The 12,387-nt window shown below is 50.8% G+C and overlaps 1 protein-coding gene across 5 annotated transcripts in view; it reads left to right on the forward strand.

The window, feature by feature from the left end:
• Positions 1-12,387, forward strand: part of ARMH3 (armadillo like helical domain containing 3) — a 154,842-nt gene that overhangs the window by 4,494 nt on the left and 137,961 nt on the right. The gene's annotated exons all lie outside the window — the stretch shown is intronic.

Here is a 12,387-nt window from a genome sequence, read left to right on the forward strand (position 1 = left end):
TAGTGGATACGCACCTTAACCCTTCCCTAACCACAGCCTATGTGTTTGTAAACTGTGCAGGGCAGACCTCTCTCTCTCTCTCTGCGGTCTGCCCTACACTTGTGGTGCCGGTAGTCCACCCCTTGGCTGCTGGTGGCACTGCCGGATGGCGCCCCCCCTTTGGTCGGCACCCCTGGCGGGTGACATCCTGGCCAATGGGTAGATACGCCCCTGCGTACAGCTATAAATCAGGCCCTTTAAGCCTGAACATGAGATATATCATGACAGGGGAGCTGGCTGAAAACCCGGCTGTAGAGATGCTGGTGCCGGAATCTCCACCGACACCAGTCAGAAGCTCGACCGCCGGCATCCAGTTGGTAAGTTGAGGGGTTAGGGGGAGTATAGGGTTAGGCTTCAGGGGAAGAGGGGGGGGGGTACCATGGTTAGGCTTAAGCACTAAGGGGGCAGGGTTAGGCAGCAGGGAGGGAGTGGAAGGGTTAAGATACCTACCGATAGGTGCCAGTATCCTAACCCTGTTGGGATTCCGGTGTCAACATTCTGACCGCCGGGATCCCAGCACTGGTATCCTGTACCAGGCCTTTTCCTCACTAATGCGATCTTGCAATCAACAAACATCAAGTAAAAACACACTATTTTTTTTTTTTTTAGGACGAAAATAAAAAACTACAAATAACTTTATGAGCACTTATGCAATTAGTGCAGAGGTTCCCTATCACGTCCTCACGGCTCCCCGACAGTTCAGGTTTTAGTGATATCCATGGTTGAGCACAGGTGATTTAATTAGTACATCAGTCAATTTGATTTAATTACCTGTGCTTAACCATGGATATCTCTAAAACATGAACTGTTGGGGAGCCTTGAGGACTGCGTTTGGGAACCACAGAACTAGTGTATTGTAGGTTTGTGTAATTCACTTATTTTCTTAAATGTCTTATTTGTTTTTCTGGAATTGACATGATTTATCTTGAGTTCAGGCTGTATATCACACAAAAGTAAAAGTTTAGCAATAATACTTATTTTTTTTAATATATATTTTCTACTTCAGGGTCCATAGGGTTCCACAGGATACCTTGGGGTATAGGTGTGACGTCAGTCGCTGGGCACCATAGAGTTAAGCTTTTCAGCCTCCCAGGATGCACTAGGGTCCCCCTCCTATACCCCGCCCCCGAGCCAAGGCACCTCAGTTTAGTTTGGTGCCCGGCCGGCGTCGGGTGCACCTGTCGGAGTGGGGACTAGAAGAGCCCCTGAAGCTTTCTTCAGTGCAGCTGTGGCTGCACATCTGGATGTACAGCATGGACAGTCAGTCCTGACGTCCATGCTGTCTTCCCTACACCCCCGCCGGTACCAGAACGCCGGTACCGATCCGGGGATGCTGGTGAGCATCTGGGGTCACAGCTAGCGGTGACCCCAGATGTTCCGGACCATGGCCGGATCCAAGGGGGACAAAGGTAAGCAGCGGGGTCCCGCGGTGGGTCCCCGCTGGTCACATGGTCCTAAGTCCCCAGGCAGGGGGCTCCCTGGGGACTGGCTGCAGCGGTGGAGCCAGGCGACCAACCTGCGCTTTCCACTACCCCCTGGGACAGCGGACCGCAGCAGAGCGGTAGCGCTGCGGCGTCCCAGGGGTTAAATGCATGCCAGGGGAGCGCGCCTTCCCTGTCTCACAGCCGGCGCCTCCCCCGCTGCACACAGCCCTCTCTGCATGCTGCCGACTGGTCCTGTGGCAGCGCTCCTCCCCCAGGCCAGCCTCCTCTCTGCTCCTCGGCGGCCATCTTCTCCAGAACGCATGGTGAACGCTACTGGAAGCGCTGGACGGAAGCATCGTGGTCTGGGTCCCCCCGCATACCTCTCCTCCGCTGTGTATGCAGCGCTGTGTCCTACCAGGCCCTGTGTCTGTGTAGTTGAGTGATCAGCGCTGTTAGTGCAGGAATTGTTATTTCTCTGCATTGTATGTGACTGTGCTAGCGCTGCCTGTAACTTTTCTTCTCTAAACTGTCAGCTTTATTACTGTCCCTGTTCTTTCTGCTAAAGCCCTTGCGGTGCGGTGCTGCAGGGTGGTCTCTCGCCTATTTAATACTTAATTGGTGAGAGAGGTCACATACGTGGTGCCATCATGTCTGAAAGTGATTTTCCCCTCCGGCTACAGTGTACCACGTGCAAAGTACCGTTAGCGGAGGGGGAGGGTAGCGCGGAGAGCCTTTGCCGGCAGTGTTTGTCCATGGCGCGGCCTATTACGGTTACAGCACCGGTACAGGAGCCGCCCTGGGCTTGTTTCGCTCAGGCGTTAACAGCTTTAGTGGGCCAGTTAGCTCCGCAGCCCGCGTTTACTCCAATGGGTTTGTCCCAGCAGTCTGTGGTGTCGTCACCCATGCAGGGGTTCCCACGACAATTGGTGGTACCCCACAGTCTCCCTATTTCCCCGCTCCCGGGTTCTCAGGAGCCAACGTGGGTTAACTCCCTGATGAGTTCTGTACAGCACTTGTCGGATGTGTTGCAAGGGGAGTCTGTGATGCGGCCTCATAAAAGGCCGGTGGCGTCTCTGTCCGCTCCTTATGAGGATGACGAAGGGACGTCTGATGATGGGGAGATTCTGGATCCTTACGATCAGGAACCTCTCCATACTAAGGACGCTGATGCTAAGTCCAAAGTATATATTCCTGGACTTATTCGGGCGGTCCGCACAGCCTTGGTGATTGAGGACGAAGTTCCCCCAGCGGCTAAATCTAAGTATGCCTTTTTCAAAGATGTGAAGGGCGATGCCACAGTCTTTCCTCTTTCGGGTCAGTTGGTGGACCATTTAGAGGAGGCGTGGAAACAACCTGGCAAAAGATACCAGCCGCAGAGACGCCTGGCGGTGGCTTATCCGTTCGCGGATAATTATTTTGCTAAGTGGGAATATCCTCCACAGGTGGATTCTCACGTGACCCGTCTTGTCCGTAGTGCCACATTGCCGAAGCCATCCATGTCCTCCCTTAAGGATGCTACGGACCGCAAGGTAGAAATCTGCCTGAAGTCCGCTTATTCCCTTGCAGGGGGGGGCAGCACGGCCGGCTATGGCCATTTGCTGGGTTGCCAGAGCGATGGAGCGCTGGGCGGATTCATTAGAGGCTTCTTTTGAATCCGACTGTCCGGCCGAACAGGCGGAGTTGATTGGCAATCTCCGTGATTCGGCCACCTACATCAACGAGGCGGCTCTAGACATTAGAACTCTGGCGTCTAGAATTTCTTCAGCAGCGGTAGCTGCTCGTCGCACCTTGTGGCTGCGATCCTGGAAGGCGGACGCAGATTCCAAGAAAGGTCTGGAAGCGTTGCCGTTTACCGGAGAAGTTCTCTTCGGTCCGGATCTGGATAAGATTGTGGCCACGCTGGCGGCAGCCAAATCTGCTTGTCTCCCGTCGGCCGCTGCTCCTTCTGGTTCTGGACCATCGTCCTTTCGGTCATCTAGGGCCCAGGGCAGGCCCAAACCACAGTCGTTTCCTCGACAGGCTGGCCCTAAGAAATCGGTCAAGCCCCGGAAGCAGGCATGGAGTACCAGACGTCCGGCCCCCAAGCCAGATGACCAGCCTGCGGCCTGACGGTCCGGGCCTCCCTTTGGGGGATCCCAGGGTGGGAGGCCGCCTGCTACAGTTCGCCCAGTGTTGGTCGACCACTACGACAGACATTTGGGTTCTGGAGGTGGTTTCCCACGGATACGCCCTCTCCTTCCGGCACAGACCCCCGGCTCGATTCTTCACCATGGGTCTACCATCAGACCGGAACAAGGCTACGGAGCTGCGGAAGGTATTGCACACTATGCTCCAGGCTGGAGTTATAGTGCCTGTTCCATTCTCCCAGAGGGGCCAGGGTTTCTATTCAAATCTATTTTTGGTACAGAAACCCAATGGGTCATATCGTCCGATTCTCAACCTCAAAGCACTCAACAAGTCTTTGCGGGTCCCGAAGTTTCGGATGGAGACCCTACGGTCCATCATTCTGGCGCTGGAACCTGGGGACTACATGGTGTCATTGGACATACAGGACGCTTACCTGCATGTCCCTATTCTTTTGCGCCATCAACAGTTCCTCAGGTTTGCAATCCGGAGCGACCACTTCCAGTTTCGGGCGTTACCTTTTGGCCTGGCAACAGCACCACGTGTTTTCACCAAGGTGATGGCGGTCATGGCGGCTTCTCTGCGGCTGCAGGGAGTCCGCATGTTGCCGTATTTGGACGACCTGTTATTGGTGGCAGGATCTCCAGAGCTCCTGTTACGCCACTTGGACCTGACCATTGCACTGCTGCAACGGCACGGCTGGCTAATCAACTGGCAGAAGTCCACTCTAATCCCGTCTCGGAGGATTCTGCATCTTGGAGCCTTATTGGACTCGGGACAGCAAAGGGTCTTCGTGACGGAGGACAAGATCTCTGCTTTAGAGTCAAGGGTGCGCAGTTGTCTGCACAGCCGCCGGGTGTCCTTACACTCGGCGATGAGGTTACTGGGCTCCATGGTGTCGGTGTTCGACATGGTGGAATACGCCCAGTTTCACTCCAGACCTCTGCAGCACCTGATCCTGTCCAAGTGGAACGGGCTGCCTCAGTCTCTGAAGTCCCAGACGATTGTGCTCACCCCAGAGGTTCGCCTGTCCCTTGCGTGGTGGTTACAGACGACCCACCTCAACAAGGGACGTCCGTTCTGGATTCCAAATTGGGTCCTGTTGACAACGGACGCCAGTCTTCGGGGCTGGGGAGCAGTTTCGGGTCCACACTTGTTCCAGGGCAGGTGGACGCCGACAGAAGCGGAGCTTCCAATAAATATCTTGGAACTCCGTGCGGTCTTCAATGCTCTCCAGCAGGCACAGCGGTTTCTCCAGGGTCGCCCGGTGCAGGTCCAGTCGGACAACGCTACCACCGTGGCCTACATAAACAGGCAAGGAGGAACTCTCAGTCGGGCGGCTCTCGTAGAGGTCTCTCGGATCCTGGTTTGGGCGGAGCGCAATCTTCCGGCCATATCAGCGGTCTTCATCCCGGGAGTGCTAAATTGGGAGGCGGACTTTCTAAGTCGCCAGGACGTTCATCCGGGGGAATGGTCCCTGCACCCAGACGTTTTTCAACTACTGGTGGACAGGTGGGGTCTTCCAGAAATCGACCTCATGGCGTCCCGGCACAACAACAAGTTGCCGGTGTACGGGTCTCGCACAAGAGACGAAGGGGCGTCTCTGGTGGATGCTCTGTCCGTCCGGTGGACGTTCCGGTTCGCATACCTGTTCCCTCCGGTCTCCCTTCTTCCACGGGTAATCCGGAAATTCAAACAGGAAGGAGGGACGCTCCTGTTGATAGCTCCCGCGTGGCCCAGACGGCACTGGTTCTCAGACCTTCAGGGTCTGTCCGTGGACAGTCCTCTGCGGTTGCCGTTACGACCGGACCTTCTGTCTCAGGGTCCTTGCCTTCACCCGGACCTGACTCGGCTGTCTTTGACGGCGTGGCTGTTGAGACGGCCATGCTGAGGTCCCGGGGGTTTTCCAGCTCTGTGGTGCGTACCATGTTACGAGCTCGGAAACCGTCTTCCGCGAGGATATACCATCGCGTGTGGCATACGTTCTTCCAGTGGTGTCGACCGAGAGGTTATGCACCGCGGGAGTTTCGTCTGTCTCGGATTCTCGCCTTCCTGCAAGCGGGACTAGATCATGGGCTTCGCCTTGCTTCTTTGAAGGTACAGGTTTCGGCCCTATCTGTCTGGTTTCACCGTAGGATTGCTACAATCCCGGATGTGCGCACCTTTATGCAGGGTGTTCTCCGCATTCAGCCGCCCTTTGTTCCACCTGTGGCGCCTTGGGATTTGGCTGTGGTCCTGAGGGCTCTCCAAGGACCGCCGTTTGAACCACTGGGCTCAGTGGATCTTAAATGGCTAACAGCTAAGACTGTTTTCCTTCTGGCCATTGCTTCGGCCAGACGTGTTTCTGAGTTAGGGGCTCTTTCTTGTAGACCCCCTTTCTTGGTTTTTCATGGGAACAGGGCAGTGCTCCGCACTCGGCCCGAGTTTCTTCCCAAAGTTGTTTCCCAGTTTCATGTTAACAAGGAAATAGTTGTTCCGGCCTTTAACTCACCGGGTCTTTCCGTGGGTGAGGCCTCTTTGGATGTTGTGCGGGCCTTAAGGACTTATGTTGACCGCACTTCTTCGTTTAGGAAGTCGGACGCTTTGTTTGTCCTCTATGGCTTCCGTAAAAAGGGTTGGCCTGCTTCAAAGCAAACTTTGGCAGCCTGGATCCGTATGGCTATTTCTGAAGCTTATCTTCATGAAGGCCTACCGGTCTCTCCTTCTCTGAAGGCTCATTCCACTAGGTCTGTGGGTCCTTCGTGGGCAGCTCGACGTGGTGCCTCGGCAGTTCAGATCTGCAAGGCTGCTACGTGGTCCTCTGTCCATACCTTCGTGAGGTATTACAGGTTTGACACCTTCGCCTCTCAGGATGCTTCCTTCGGGCGGCGGATTCTCCTTTCTGCACAGGAGCGTCCCCACCCTTAAAGGATACTGCTTTGGGACATCCCCAAGGTATCCTGTGGATACCCTATGGACCCTGAAGTAGAAAATATGAGATATGGTAAGAACTTACCCTTGTTATCTCTATTTCTACGAAGTCCATAGGGTTCCACAGGACTCCCGCCCTGTCGCACCTGTGCTGCAGATGGGCTTTGCTCTGGTCACCGGTTTTCCGTCTCCCTCTGGTGAGAATGTGATTCTTGTGTGTGTCCAGATCTTTTTTTCTCTCTCTTCCTTCTCCTCCTCCGGCCTCTGGCTTGATAACTAACTGAGGTGCCTTGGCTCGGGGGCGGGGTATAGGAGGGGGACCCTAGTGCATCCTGGGAGGCTGAAAAGCTTAACTCTATGGTGCCCAGCGACTGACGTCACACCTATACCCCAAGGTATCCTGTGGAACCCTATGGACTTCGTAGAAATAGAGATAACAAGGGTAAGTTCTTACCATATCTCATATTTTTTATTAAAGCAATGAATGTTACATCATAAACTGAGAGATACACATTTAATGCATACGGTAATCAATGAATACATATCTTTGACAAAGATGAAAATACAGCAAATTTTTCTTTTGTACAGATTTGTATATTCTGTTTATTATATGCAGTACTTTATTTTCTTTGCCTCAGTGTTACCAATGGGGAGCAGCAGTGTTTAATTGCACGGAGGATCACCTTGGTGTTATCGATATTTGTTCTCCCAATTCATCCCTGTGAGCAGGGGCGTAACAAGACCTACGGGGGCCCCATAGCAAAATTTCCACAGGGCCGTCCCCCTGTGCAAATTACTTAGCAGTTTATCCATTTTGATGATATATGATCTAATATTTGCACTATCTGCCTACTTAGCTGACATGCAGGATTAAATGATTGGCGATTAGCATATAGGTGAATCAGCCAGTGAATGAACATTTTCAGGTTTAATACAAAAATCGTAAATTTTATTGAATACAATCTTAGATTGTTTTACTGATGTAAGTCAAATTATTCATTTACTGTACTTGTCTGTTCATTTGCTAGTATTGTGCCTTCATTCATTCATTCATTAATTCATTGGTAATTTCTACACCTCTTCTTTTTTTTGATTGTAAAATTGTAACTATTCCTTAAACCTTTAAACCAAAAATGTATTTTATAAGTATACATAGTAATAACGATGGCCCATGTCTGATAATAGTTTTTATGTTGTGTCTTCTACATACACCATCCCCTTAAATATGGGAATTCCCTTAACTTTTCATTCACTGGTCATTCACTTAAGGGCTTATATGGGTGTAAAGGTCGCTAATGTAACAATGTGTGTTATCCATGTCCTGCTTTGTATTGTACTGTAAGTCGCTAGTTTACTTATTTGTTTATGTACTGAGTAAGGCGCTGCGGAACACTTGTGGCGCCATATAAATAAATGATGATGATGGGGGAGTTTAATTAGACCCAATAATTTTTCGGGCTGGTAAAATCGTATTTTAACGCTTGAATTGCCTTCGGGCAATTCAATTAGATCCCGTTTTATTTGCCCGTAAAATGATCTGTTTTCGGGCAAATACACACAAGTTCACGGTTTCTATCACGTATCCTATGTGTTAACACCGGTGCCTGGCCTTGCAGCAGGAAAAATGGGCAAGCGTATGGATCTCAGCAACTATGACAAGGGACAAATTGTGATGGCTAGACAACTGGGTCGGAGAATCTCCAAAATGGCATGTCTTGTGGGGTGTTCCCGGTAGCAGTGGTTAGTACAAGAGATGTGCGGGTTCTGTTTTACTTGGTTACGTTCGAATTTGAAAACCAAATCTTTTTGGCCATCGGCTGTCATGTGTTTTGGATAGCTAGTAAGATAAATCCAAACTTGCGCTATTTTGGCAAACAGAACCGAGTAGAACCGAACCCACACATCTCTAGTTAGTACCTTCCCAAAGTGGTCCTAGGAAAGACAACCGGTGAACTGGATCATTGGGCGCCCTAGGCTCATCGATGCGCGTAGGGAGCGAAGGCTAGCCCGTCTAGTCCTATCCCACGGAAGAGCCATTGTAGCCTAAATTGCTGGAAAATGTAATGCTGGCTATGATAGAAAGGTGTCAGAACACAGAGTGCATCACAGCTTGCTGCGTGTGGGGCTGTGTAGCCGCAGACCGGTCAGAGTGCCCATGCTGACCCCTCTCCAGAGCCGAAATTGCCTACAATGGTCTCGTGAGTATCGCAACTGGACCATGGAGCAATGGAAGAAGGTGGCCCCGTCTGATGAATCACGTTTTCCTTTACATCATAAGGACGGCTGGGTGCATGTGCATGTGCGTCATTTACCTGGGGAAGAGATTGCACCGGCATGCACTATTAGTGTTCCCTCTAGCTCCGGCGGCAGGCAGGGCGCCGGAGCTAGAGAGGGCAATCTTGTGCGCGCGCGCCCGAAAAGAGGGCATGGTTATGAAAAGGGGGCGTGTCTATAAGACGCGTCCCCTTTTCGTCATACTTGGGGGCGTGCCCGGCGCTTACGGACATGCCGGGCAGCCCCCAAGCGCTGCAGTAAGGGAGAATAGATGTCGGGCGCATTCGCCCGGAGTCTATTCTCCGGCGGTGACCGGGTCACCGCATGTTTGTTAGGGCAGGGCGCTTTTTGCCCTCCAGAAGGAGGGCAGGGCGCCGCGCCCCGCTAAAACAGCCTAGCGGGAACGCTACACTATGGGAAGAAGCCAAGCTGGCAGAGGGCAATGCTCTGCTGGGAAACCATGGGTCTTGGCATTCATGTGGCTGTCACTCTGACAGCAACTACATACCTAGACATTGTTACGGACCAAGCAACCGTATTCCCTGATGGCAGTGGCCTCTCTCAGCAGGATAATCCACCCTGCCACACTGCAAAACAATTGTTCACTAATGGTTTGAGGAACATGACAATGTTCAGGGGTGTTGACTCCAAATTCCTAAGATCTCACTTTGATTGAGCATCTGTGGGTTGCGCTGAAAAAACAAGTCTGAGCCAACTTACCGGACTTAAAGAATCTCGCTGCTAACGTCTTGGTGCCAGATACCACAGGATTCCGTCAGAGGTCTTGTGGAGTCCTTGCCTCAGTGGGTCAGCGCTGTTTTGTTGGCACAAGGGGGACCTACACGGGGTTGAGTATGGGATTCTGGCACTCCCCCCATCCCCGCAGCCTCACCCTCACCTTAACTCCAATACTTACGGTTGGGATGCTGGTGGCAGGATTCTGATAGGCGTGGGGTCTCCGGTGCCGGCATTCTAAGCGCAGGCATCTCTACTCTCTGTATTATACCTACATCCCCCTACACAGTATTAGGTTTTGATGCTTTGTCTGATCGGTATAAATTTATATGTTTTCCATACCTGGAAGGAAGCGTAGGTTTACATTTTGGGTGCAATCTGTTGGTGTCTGATATCTGTAATACCATTTATAGGGGCTGTGATGTCCTTGGGGGGTTATATTTACATAGATGCAGTGGTAACTGTCAATATACACAGCTGCCCACCACAGAGTTACTAAACTGGTTACTGCTATAAGGGCTCTCTATAAAAATGAGCTATAACCCCTTTAGCACACACTAGAGGGGTTATGAGCTCTGGGCCTGATTCAGAGGCGCTCGCAAAAAGCGAGCGCTCGCTCTGAATCAGGGCGGGTTTTTTTTTTGTTAATTGCGGCCTCTTGGCCGCTCGCATAGCTGTGGGTTACCACCCACAGCTTATGCGAGCGTCCATGATGATGGTCGCGATGGTCAAGATCTTTACTGAAAATTACTGCAGGAACGACTCCCTTTTGCCCAGCAAACACCCCCCCCCCCCCACCCGCCTTCCAAACAGGGCGAGCTGTCGATCAACTTCGACAACTGCCCCTTTTGGATGCGAACGCCGGAGTGAGCGCTTTTTGCACTCGCTCCGGGGCTTGCGCACGCGAGGCGTGCGCACTGCCTAACAATCAACCCGCTTGCGACCGGGTCTGAATCAGGCCCTCTGTTCATTATTTAGCAAACCGATGTAAGCTATAGCGTAAGGCATTCTGGCAGTGCCCATTTGAAATTTTACTGCACATGTGCAGTAATCTTTTCTCCACACGGGCATACTCTAGTTGGTAAAGCTGTGCATACCCAGTGCAAATGTCCCAGTGTTCGCCGTACTTTACACGTGTAACACCTTCCTGAGATTGTATCATGTTTTCTTCAAAAACTGCAAGGAGACAAGTGTATCGTAGCTGAGCAAAGACCGCGGTCCCCACAACTTCCTACGAGGTCCCGGTAACCTCCGAAAATGATGGTAGAGCGTGAGAAATGTGATTCCTCAGCGCCGACTCGTTTTGCAAAGTGGTCTAAGCAGCGATGTTTTCTCTTTCTGCAGGAAAAGGAGTTATCACTGCTTAGTAAATACACCACTAGGGGTGATTACTGACAAGTCTGCTGTTCTTAGGAAATTACTATTTCTCCCATGATCACAACTTGTTCTATGGTATCACTATCTTTTGGTACTGAGCTGTTGCAGCGGTGTCTTGTGGTGTCGGCTAATGACAAAAGCAGAACTATTATTATTTATATTAGGCACACACATTCTACAGCGCTTTACAGAGACTATTTAATCGATCACCTCAGTCCTGGCCCAGTGGAGCTTACAATCTATAGTCCCTATTAAGCGGACACATGAGTGTTAATTGTGACTGAAGCCAAGTAACCTACCAGCATGATTTGGGAGGGAAGCCGGAGCACCTGGAGGAAACCCACGCAGACACGAGGAGAACATACAAACTCCACACATACAGGGCTCTGGTCCGGAATCTAACTCATGACCCCAGATCATTGAGGCAGCAATGCTAACCTCTGTGCTTTCTTAACTAAAGTGATACCATGTTATCTTTCAGTTGCAAATCTGTGAGACTAATGTGTTCACTGCACTGAGTCATTGGGATGTAGTTGGCACCCCGCCACACAGAATGACGGCACTCACAATCCCAGCGCCGGAATCCTGACTGGTCAAGGGTTAGGCTGCTGGAGGGGAGGGTTAAGGGTTAGGCTACTTGAGGGGAGGGCTAATGGTTAGACTGCAGGAGGGTTAAGGTTATGCTGTGGGAGGGGAGGGTTAGGCACTATGGGAAGGGTTAGGCTGCGGGAGGGGAGGGTTATGAGTTAGGCTGTGGGAGGAGAAGGTTAGACTGCGGGAGGGTTAGGGAAAGGGTTAAATTACTTACCTACAGGCGTCGGGATTCCGATCACCCTCATTGCGTGCGCCGGGATCTTGTACCCAACCCTTATACATCGTGTGTATGTATGTGTATACATCCCACTGATTTACTCTTTAAACTACAAGATATACAGGATTTGACGGAGAGCTCTTTATTATGTTGACGGAGAGCTCTTTATTATGTTGACGGAGAGCTCTTTATTATGTTGTATTGACGCGAAGTTGTGCGCCTTCAGTGCGGGAAATTCACAGAAGAAACTATAAACACGTATTGACTTTTGTTACATCACAAAAAGGTTCTATTATATAGAACTTTGCACTGAAGGCGATACTTTCTTCACCCTTGTTTATATATATATATATATATATATATATATATATATATATATATATTTTTATGGGTATGTGACTATACCATCATTTGCAAGAACTGCGTTGCCACCTTTAAGAGGGAGTTGCACATGTGTTTTCTTTGTGTGTTCATTACTATTTGAAATTTCTCTCCACTTATTTAAACACATAATTAGAAAACCGAATTTTAAAGGAGATGTCCATTTGTATTTAATTTGCTGCTCTAACCTAGGGGTGGGCAATAGTAGCTCCTCAGATGTTGTAAAACTACACATCCCAGCATGCCCTGCCTCAGTTTTGCTATTTGGCCATGCTACAAATTTTGCAATGCATGCTGGGATTTGTAGTTCAA

This window comes from Taudactylus pleione, unplaced genomic scaffold (genome assembly GCF_031769625.1).
Source record: "Taudactylus pleione unplaced genomic scaffold, aTauple2 ptg000502l, whole genome shotgun sequence".
NCBI classification, from domain to species: Eukaryota; Metazoa; Chordata; class Amphibia; order Anura; family Myobatrachidae; genus Taudactylus; species Taudactylus pleione.